This window comes from Schistosoma mansoni, chromosome 1 (assembly GCF_000237925.1).
Source record: "Schistosoma mansoni strain Puerto Rico chromosome 1, complete genome".
NCBI lineage: Eukaryota > Metazoa > Platyhelminthes > Trematoda > Strigeidida > Schistosomatidae > Schistosoma > Schistosoma mansoni.
In genome coordinates, this window is record NC_031495.1 from 49907956 (window position 1) to 49918378 (window position 10423).

Consider the following 10423-nt stretch of genomic DNA (forward strand, 5'->3'; position numbering starts at 1 on the left):
ATAATATATTATTACTAACTGTATTATATATATGTTTTTGATAAAGAATAAACTAGTTTGAATACCCAGTTACTTTAAAAATGTAGCGTAAAATGTTGTAAATATTCTTCTTCCTAGAAACTAGTATGTAATTAGATAAGATGGTAGTTGGAAGTGGTTAACAGGAAACCCTGAACCCGGGTTTCATGCTACTTGGCACTTGTCAGCAAGGTGTACCTGTAATCTTGAGGGAACTGGTTCTCCCTGACGGATTCGACTAATTGTGATCGATTGTGATTACATCTCAGTCCTACCGGAGGTCGGTCGCGCCCCGGATAGCTCAGTGGTGATATCTCTGACTATGAAGCTGTGTGACACGGGATCGAATCCGTCAGGGAGCACCAGTTCCCCCAAGATTACACGTACACTTTGATGACGAGCGTCAAGTAGCACGAAACCCGGGTCCAGGGTTTTCTGTTGATCACTTCCAATCACCAACTTATCTCAACATAGTGCACAGAGTGTCGAGTCACCTAGGCTAGTGGCTATATTGAAACTTGATTGACAGTATTTGATCTGCACTAATAAGGACTTGATACACATGACATTCATCATCACCCAGTGATCAATTAATTGTGACTAGTATGTTATTCTTAAATTTTAATGGTGCATAACACCTCACTAATTAATTTGCCGAAATCATAGAAAAATGTTTTGTTCATTATATTATTGCATTAAATGTGGTCAAAAGAAAAAATATTGTATTTCAAGACATTAAGAAGGAAAATTAGATTTGTCGAAATCTAAGCTATTGAACTTTAAATTCTATTCGTTTAAATTTAGACGAATTTTCTTATTAATGTATTTCGAGACTATTTCTTCCAACACATTTTACATATTCACTGATATTAATACAGTTCTCGTGTTTTTAGTTGTTTAAAATTACTTTAATGTTATATCTTTCATCATGTACGTTAAGTTTATTGCAAAAATTCACATTATATCCACCTATACAAATATATGAGTTTTATCTTCTAAATCCACAATCCATAATAGACAAAGTATTTAAAACAAAAAAACCCACTCCATTTCAAAGTTAATCATTTGTAATAAGCAAACGATAAAGAATATGAAAAGAAGAAAATTTTATCCAGACTAGTCAAAAAGTAAACAAGTCAAGATGAAGATTTGCGGGGATTATAGTAATTTTAACAATTGAATTCATGAGTCGATCTAAGCTAGACCATCATTGAAAACCTGAACACACTATATGGTCATCTTGTCTTACCATGGGACTCCTCAGCAGTGCGCATCCACTATCCCGCATACCGTGACCAGTGGAGTTCGATCCGTGCCGGGTGTGAGACAATTATACACCTCAGACAATGAATGAACGGTTGCGCAAGATCATGGATGAATTGAAGTTAGAAATTAACACCGCCGGATGCAGACTCAGTGATCTAAATGTTAAACGGTCGTGCACAAGACTGGAGGCCATGGATTCGAGTAAATCCTTGCCTCCACACCTACATCGGATCCACCTTGTTCATCGATGATGCTGCCCCTATAGGCACGTGAAACATTCCACATTTTCCAGAGGCTGCTGCTACACTATTCATTTTGACCTGCATTTGCTCGTATGTATGGGATAGAAGAGCTAAGTCAGGAGAAAAGTCCTTATAATATAGCTGCATGCAAGCTGTTCATTGTATTCCATGTTTATCGTCAGATGTTGAGGTACTCATAATCCAATAAGAAAGTAAGCAGCCTTGTCCGACTCCAATCCTCACTTAGAATGCAGTTGTCAGCTGTGCCCAATGAACCACTTTGCAGTGTATTCCGTCGTATGAATTCCGTTGACGATTTTCTCAGCTAATTATTCCATAGTGCCGAAGAAGGTTCCATAAGGTTCTCCTATCTACTCTGTGAAAAGCTTTCTTCTAATCAAGGAAGTTAATGCATAATGACGAGTCCTATTCATTTGATTGCTCAACGATGAACCATAGTGTGGCGATTTGGCCTGTTCACGACCAATCCTTACGGAATTCAAAATGTTGATCTCGAAGTTGGGCGTCTACTGAGTCTTTCATCTGGTTCAGTAACACTGCTGAAAATCTTTCCTTGGATCGATAGTAGTGTGATACCCATGGAGATCTCACATTTGTTCAGATCTCCTTTGTTCTTCAATCTCCGTGATTGGCTTGTCATTTTTATCCCTGACCGGTCTCTCTGGTTTACTATGTTTCGCTGCCAGTTTCTTTTTTCATATTTACTTCTGTTGAAGCTTTTTCTGCTGTCGTTGCTAGCTCTTTCACGTATTTTTGCTTGTCAGCTCTTATGTTTTACTTCACCTGATTGTTTGATTTTGTGTATTCAGCTTGTGCCTTGAATTTCTCTGCTCGTGTTCGGCTGTTGCTAATGGCCGTCTTTTTATTCTTCCCGTCTTGAATCCTGTCCCGGGTTTCTGTGGAGATTCATTCCTTATGATGATGCTTCTTGCGGACCAGCACCTCCTGGTAAGCGTTTCTTTGATCTCTTTCTAGTTATCCTTTATGGTAGTTTCGTCTTCTTTGAGTAGATTTTGTAAGGCTTGGAACCTATTGTTGAGATTTACCATGAATTCGTTGAGTTTGTTAGTACGTTGAAGGAAGGCTGTATTGAGCCTTGTAATGCTGTTTCTCAGTTGTCCAATGTTTCTTTAGCTTCGGTTTCATGATGGTCACAACCAGATGGTGATCTAAAGATATGTCAGCTCCTCTCCCAGTTCTCACGTCTTCCATTGACTTTGTGGATTTTTTACTGATGCAAATATGATCGATCTTATTCTCTATAGTGGGATCCAATGAGACCTACATAGCTTTGTGTACGCATTTGTGTGGGAATATTGTGCCGCCTATAACCATTTTGTTCAATGCACATAGATTTGCGAATCTCTCTCCAATTTTGTCCCTTTCTCCAAGTTCATGTAGTGCCATTATATCTTCATACTCGGTTCTGTCCATTCCAACCTAAGCCTTTTGGTTTCCCATCAGGATGTTCAGGTCCTTTCCTGGTCTTTGAGCTATGGTCGATTGCATCCTCTCATGAAACTGACCGTTATCGTCTTCATCGCTATCATTAGTGGGTGCGTAACACTGAATAACATTCATTGTAGTTCCCTCCTTCTTTGTTTTGAATGATGCTTTGATGATTCTGGATTCCCATTCTTTGGACAGCATCAGGGTAACTCCCTGAGTGTCCGGGGCATTTTCCTCTTCGCGACCAAATGATAGCAACATCTCTCCCATATATATCCATTTCTGTCCATCTTGTGTCCAATGGGTTTCACTGATTCCAGGAACCGCCAAGTTGTATCTCCTCATTCCTGCAGCTGTTTGATTGGTCCGCCTGGTCCCCCACATTTTCCGACACATTCCATGTACCTATATTAATTATTGCTTCGGTTGTTAGAAGAGGCATCATCCTCGTGATTTCTGAAGAATCTCGGCTTTCATAGTGAGACATCATCAATCTTTCTTCAACTGGGAGGGCAGAGTTTAAATGGTTTAATTTGTTTACTCTGGTTAGCGTTTTTTATTAAGATTTTTCTCTACGAAATGGGCGTTGCTGACTCCATACCACCCCCTTCTCCTTTGTGTGTGCTTGGGATCGGCAGTATCCCTAGAAGAGCTACAAACGGAGTTTCCTTCGTGGATACATCCTATCAAATTTAGTCCGAGTCTTCCTTTCAAACAGTGAGTTATCATGGGGGGCATCCTAGCATGAACTTGATTCGGGGGTATTCCTGGTGATTTTCTCTATCTTCCCTCCTCTTGTGATCATTTTGGAAATCATTGTAAAATTTCTGCTTTCATTTGTGCGCTGTATGAGGATAGGAAGGTATCTGATCACAAATAATTTTAGATGACTGATCAAACAATTTTAAATCTGGATTTCAAATAAGATTAAATGGGTAATCGAACGTTTTTAATTCTATGATCCAGTCGGGACTCAACAGATTGAAAGATTCATCATTAACATAACATCTGATTATTATCATTAGATAATTAAATTTGATAGTACATTCCATAGTTCCAGAAATTTTAATTGGGATACCCGACACATCTTTTATGTAGTTGGTAGTGGGATGAATGCCTATTGACGAAGTTCGTGCAAAGTATTGCAAGAAGTCAAGTTAACATGGAATGCAGTGGAGTGATAATAAGATCATTAGCATCAATGGATACATACTTGCGTAAGCATTGCAGGTTAGAATTTGACAAATCATGTACACAGTTGATCCTTTTTGTAACTCGATAGTGGGATGAGGGTTTGTTGAATTTGCGAAATCCCTCCCTAATGGCCAGTTGTTGAATGTGTAGAAACGGGAGAAATGCCATGCCCCACAGTTCCAGTAACTAATGGGAGGACTTGTGAAGCGACGTGAGTTAGAAATATGGACATTATATATTCGAGTTGGGCGAGGAAATTTTCACGAATGATGCTTTTTGACATTAACGGTGAGATCTGGATGAGAAATTTTCTTTAGATAAACTGAATTTGGATTAACGGCAGATGCATGTCAGTATTTGAGCATTCGATTATTTTAGTATCATTCTTAAGATTAATAGTAAGAATTCCTTCATTTCCGATATCTTTCAACGTAAGATTTGGATCTGACTCTATTCCTCTTAAAATCCTAGTACGAATATCTGAGTTTGACGATGGTTGCAATCCACATTCAAAAGTAAGACACCTAAATTCTTCGTCTGAAAGTGAACACGAATTAAAATTATCTCATTGCTTATTAACAAGCGCAGCGTATGAATCAAAATCATATTCAGGTCTCTCAACAGTTTTAAGACAATTATATCGCAATTTAAGGTAAGAAGTTTGAGTAGTAACAGTTTCTGTTAGTTTTTGCACAGTAGTATTGAGGTGTGTGCTACTGATGTCGACAGATATAAGTAGTATGTATTATCAATCGAAAATGAAATACCTGGCGCAGAAGTTTAAGAAGATTGAAGAAAGGAGAACGAGAACAGAAAATGATTGGTGTGAAAACGAATGAACAATGAGGTCTTAGAGAATTGATTGACGTTTTGCAAATGAAGTATTTACTGTATAGTCCTCAGATTTTACTATGACGTTATGTAATTTTATATTCAAATACGTTCGATTGCCCCCACTTGTGTTCTCGTTCACTACAGTATCAAATAAAACGAGGGTTCATTTGGCAAAATAAGATTTTAATTCCTTTTATGCTCATCTGCTTCAAGTTTACATAGTAGCATTCTCACATGTGAAGAGTTATGAACTTGGAAAATGTCTTCATATCTCTTGAACCATGATTCAAATGTGACACCACTTTCAGGATCAAAATGAAACTCGCTCATTGAATTGATAAGTGATTCGTTAGTTGATCCCCTTTGTTCGGACGCATGTACCGAATTTTTTGAGTTGAAAACTTTCGTACCATCATTTCTATCATTTTCAATATCCTTATATACAATCTTTCTTTTATATATTAACACCACTAAATTAACTACTTCTATGAATCCGGTGTTCATCTTGTTGTGCTAACGAGGTATGGCAACTTTGACCGATGCATATATGTGCCTGGTCCCACGTTGTAGCTGACTGACTGACTGAATTGTGATGCTTAAAATTCTTTTTCCTGATTCTGCAAAATAGACTTAGGGTGATCTGATGAAATCCGCACTCTGGAATATTATATATTTTCGCGTGTGTTTGACAAAAATAACATCTGCGAAAACTGTTGCGACGAATGGTGTCCGAAATTTAATACTGATATACCTCCTATCACAACAAACTAAGTGTTGAATATTCTATCTAACAACTGATTATCAACATACAAATAGAGTAGAAAAACTGTTATATTCATTCGAAGTTGAGCTTATCAGAAAAATGGTTGAAAAATATCAGATCAGTTTATCTGATAATCTTGACAATCACTTTAGAAAGCTTTACTTTCATAAAGACAGAACAATTATCTTCACTTTAGATTTTCTTTTTACCTACATTACAAAACAAAGGATCTACTTACTCAATTCCTTATTTGTTAACTTTCTGAGAATTATTCATGATAATTGCTTTGGTACATTCTATTTACATCATATTCCTTTATTATTTAACTATAATTAAATTAATTATTTTACATTTTGTTGTTAGTTGTTAATTAATGAGTTAAATTAATGAGTTATGTCTTAGAAAGTAAACGTTAATCTAATAATTATTCCAGATATTTCAATTAATTACTAAATCGCTTATATTGTCATATTGGCTCCTTGTATAATACCATACATATATTCTGTATTTTACAAATAAGAAAAGGTTTCGTTAATAGATATTTAATCTTTTATCTACCATACAATTCTTTTTTGTTACATTTTTATTATAATGTCCAAATAAATTTTGTTGAAAAATTGTTCTGCATAGACATTCCTTGACTAATTTCAATATCTAGCTCCCAAATCCCCTAGTACGAGTGGGGAGAGTCCGCCCTCCCTCTCGAAATGCTATCACATGGCCACGCATATATAGCCTCTGACAGGGAAGTCCTACTAACTGCCTTCCCATGGCATTACTGTTGTTTACGAAATTGAGAGGACGAAAAGCGAATGTCAGGCGCTTGAACCGGGTTGGTGGACACGGAAATTCAACCTAGGAGAGTTGGAAAACCCTGATTCCAAATCCAATGGTGCACATGGGCTCCAGTATCCTAATGGAACAAATGGCGTATGAATCAATCGTTGGTCACGGGCTACCATGGGACTGCATCTCCTCACGATGCTCTACTGCCTTGTGGATCATATCTTTAGTTCAAAGGCTCGGAGTGTGGCCCCTAAGAAAACCACCTGCTTCAGTTTGGGAACCTGGGCAGTATCACAGCCCTCACACAAATCTCATTTGATTTGTGTGGTGCATATATATCTGGTGCCTTCTTGTATCAATATTTATGCTTTTAAATAAATAATAATAGATAAAACTTGAACTATGTGGAAAATAACCAGTTTAGTTCATTCTTTTTATAAATAAAGAGTAAACTAAGTTGACTAACATAAAATTGTTAACATATTTTCGTAGAGAAAAATTTATTCACATTGATGGTTTTTTTATAATTCAGCCAATAACGTTCATATAGCACGACTAATCATTCAATTTAAAATAAACCAGATCATTAGTTTTGATACCTCTTAAAGTACAGCTACTCGGAGATGTAACCGATATTTCAAAAGTTGAAATTTCAACTTGATAAAATCGTTATCTGGAATTATTTAGATCATCACCCCGCCGGTTAGAATTTGTTTAGCATTTTAATGGTAAATGAGTTTGTAAAGGCATAAAATCAATTCTTTCTGCAATGTGATTTCATAGATTAATTTTTCTTTTTATTAGTCAGTAATTCCAAAGATGGTCTACATCACGTTTTCATAATAGCTACAGACCCCCTGAAAGCTGTTAAACACTGTTCTGCTGTAGATCGGAACTTCACAACAGTATATACGAACGACTTAACACTTAATATAGCCTGTGGCAGGAATTGGCATTATCTAGAAAATGTCCATAAATTATCTTATGTATGATACTGAAGACAAATTAAGAAGGAGTCCTTAATTATACCCAATGAATTCATTGATCTATAGTGTAACACAAGTATTCAAAAAGCTACGTTTAGCTTCGACTCATGAAGTTCTACTCATAAAATATAAAGCTGTTAAGTCTTCTATACTAGAAATTACAAATCAACATTTATTGAAGCTGTAGCTTTAAACTTTACAATTCAATTCTTAATTTAATCTGTACATTTCAAATTCAATAATGACTAATTTTTGTTCTTATTAGGTCACATTTTAATAATTAGATATTTGTGTATTCCAGTAAATCATCCTTTCATAACTTGCTAGTTTCACATAACCCTTCAAGATTTATGACTTGTGACAGAAATAAAACTCAATTCCCTTTGAGTTTTGTTAAATATATATTTATAAAATTAGGAATATACAGTTTCAATCTTCAAGTTTAATAATGAAAATGCTACTATCATATTCTTCATTATCTATTCCCAAACTAATTTCATTGATTAAGTTAAACAAAAGCTGAGTATAATCAATTGTTCTATGACCTTCAATCAATCAGGTTTTATCTCTTTCTGATTGGATATAAAAACAAAATTTTAGACTAACCATTTATTCACGAAATATTACCTTACTTTTTATCAGTTAATATTACTTTATCTAAACTTTTTTTGAGTTCGTCTTTTGAAATTTCTTGTCACTTCATTACAATCGAATTTAGACAAATGGCTACAAAAAGGAAAGGATTACTGTTATATCTAGAGCTTTGATTCTTATCATGCCGCGTACTACCAGACTACGTGAACGATCGAACCCGCAACGTCGCAAGAGAGAAGATAGAAGACTAGTAAGTAGGAATTTTATTCCCCAAAACAGTGTCAAAATATAGTACAAAAATCTCATGTATTTATGGTTTTTTGGCTGAAAGTAAATCATCATTTCGGACAGCCAATAGACATATAGGAGGTCATTCTTATCCATCCAACAGGGAAGCTACATGTCGACATTGTAGAATATTCCCCCAGCAGTGATTGGATGGAATGTCTTCGGCTCTTTCTGGGCTTCTTGAGGCTTCCTAGAGTTTACTAACGAGCCATCCTTACAATTACCAATCTTGATATTCTCCTCATAAATATAAACAATCATTTTATTATAAGACATTTATACAGGTATGATTACGATTACAATAGATAAATAAGTTCTATATTGCAAGCTTATGTTGAATAACATCCATATTCTTAATTTTGAGATAATTTTCATTATTAACCAGGTTTGTCAAAACAAATGTAGGTGTTATATCGATTGCTTGAGTGCTCTGTGAAATATATGAACGTGATAAGACCGCCTATCATGTAGCAGTGAATTTATCGATCGCCCAATGATACACAAAAACCGTATGAGCAGTCTTGATTACTTGTCAGTCATGCTTTCTGCCTAGCCCAGACAGTTAAGTCTACAACACCAGCAACAGCCTCTGCAATACGAATCATTATTCTCAAACATATTGGGTTTATATACCGAACAGACAGACCACATCGTAACATAAAATAGAAAATAACATTTGTACAAGATTTGGCCAAATGTGGCTGTGAATAGGGGGAACAGTAATTAATGGACTAGGCATAACTCAAGAATGGTAAATCGTATAATAAGAGTCTATAGTTCAAAATAAAGCTTATAATAAGAGGGACACGAATATGAATAGCTTAGTTACTTAACAATTATACAGTAGGAAGTATACATATCACATCGATCCATAAATAGTCCTCAAAGTTATTCATAAATCTCCAAGGGATATAACAGTAGGAAAATAGGGAAACGATTGGCAACTGTTTAATCCGTGTTTAGGACTCTTCAACAATGTCTTTTTTAAGATTACATGATGAGTTTCTGATATTTTCTAATCTTTTAGTATTTAAGTACAATAGAATGATTTCTATCAATATTTAAGGGTCATAATATGTTATTAAAATACTTATCATACTATAAAATGATTTAAGTAATTTCGATTGTTTTATATTAAGTTGAAAAGATGATTTTTTTTTAAAATTTGTTCCCTTTTCTATTTATTAAGTAACATATCTATTGTGATTTTAAATAAATTAATATATTTTTAATATACTAATGAGTAGAAAAATTAGATTCTCTGACGTTTCGTGACTCAGTGTAAGCCACTTCTTCAGGGAATAAATAACCAAATTAACATTAATTCAAGTTTAAATAGTACAATGGAACAACATGAATATTAGGTACGATCAATCAAAAAACAGGTCTGATTAAATCAATGTCATGTCATTTCATTTCGGTCTAGACGATTCATAAGAGACATGTATGTAATTTGGTGTGTATGTGTTCACTGTTAATGATGAAAAATCTGTGACCTTTATAATGACAAGAGGATAGAGCATAATTTGTAATGTAATGGTGTGAAATTGTAAATAATATCAGACAAGGTGACTAGGATAGACAGTCCAAATAGGATATATGGTAAGGCCTTCCTTTCTATTGAGAGCAGTGGGATTGAGCATTATATGGAACGCTTCATCTACTCTCCTTTCTTTGTAATTGGAAAAACCTTTCTGTAGTATTTTGAAATTTTTGAAATCAATTTGATGATTGTTGAAAATTGCGTGAACTGCTATTGCCGATTTAATTTGAAGTCTATCGAGTTTTAAAGGATTATTAGAAGGTTTCTTTGTGTACCTTAGATGTTCTTTGGCAAATATATTAATTTATTTATAACAATCTACCCAATGCTCAATTTATTCAAAATTATCAAATCAAAACTTGGTAATGATACCTACTATTGTGATTTGTTTGTATGTTTGCCTTTATTAAAATTTATACTCAAACATCACTACACAGTC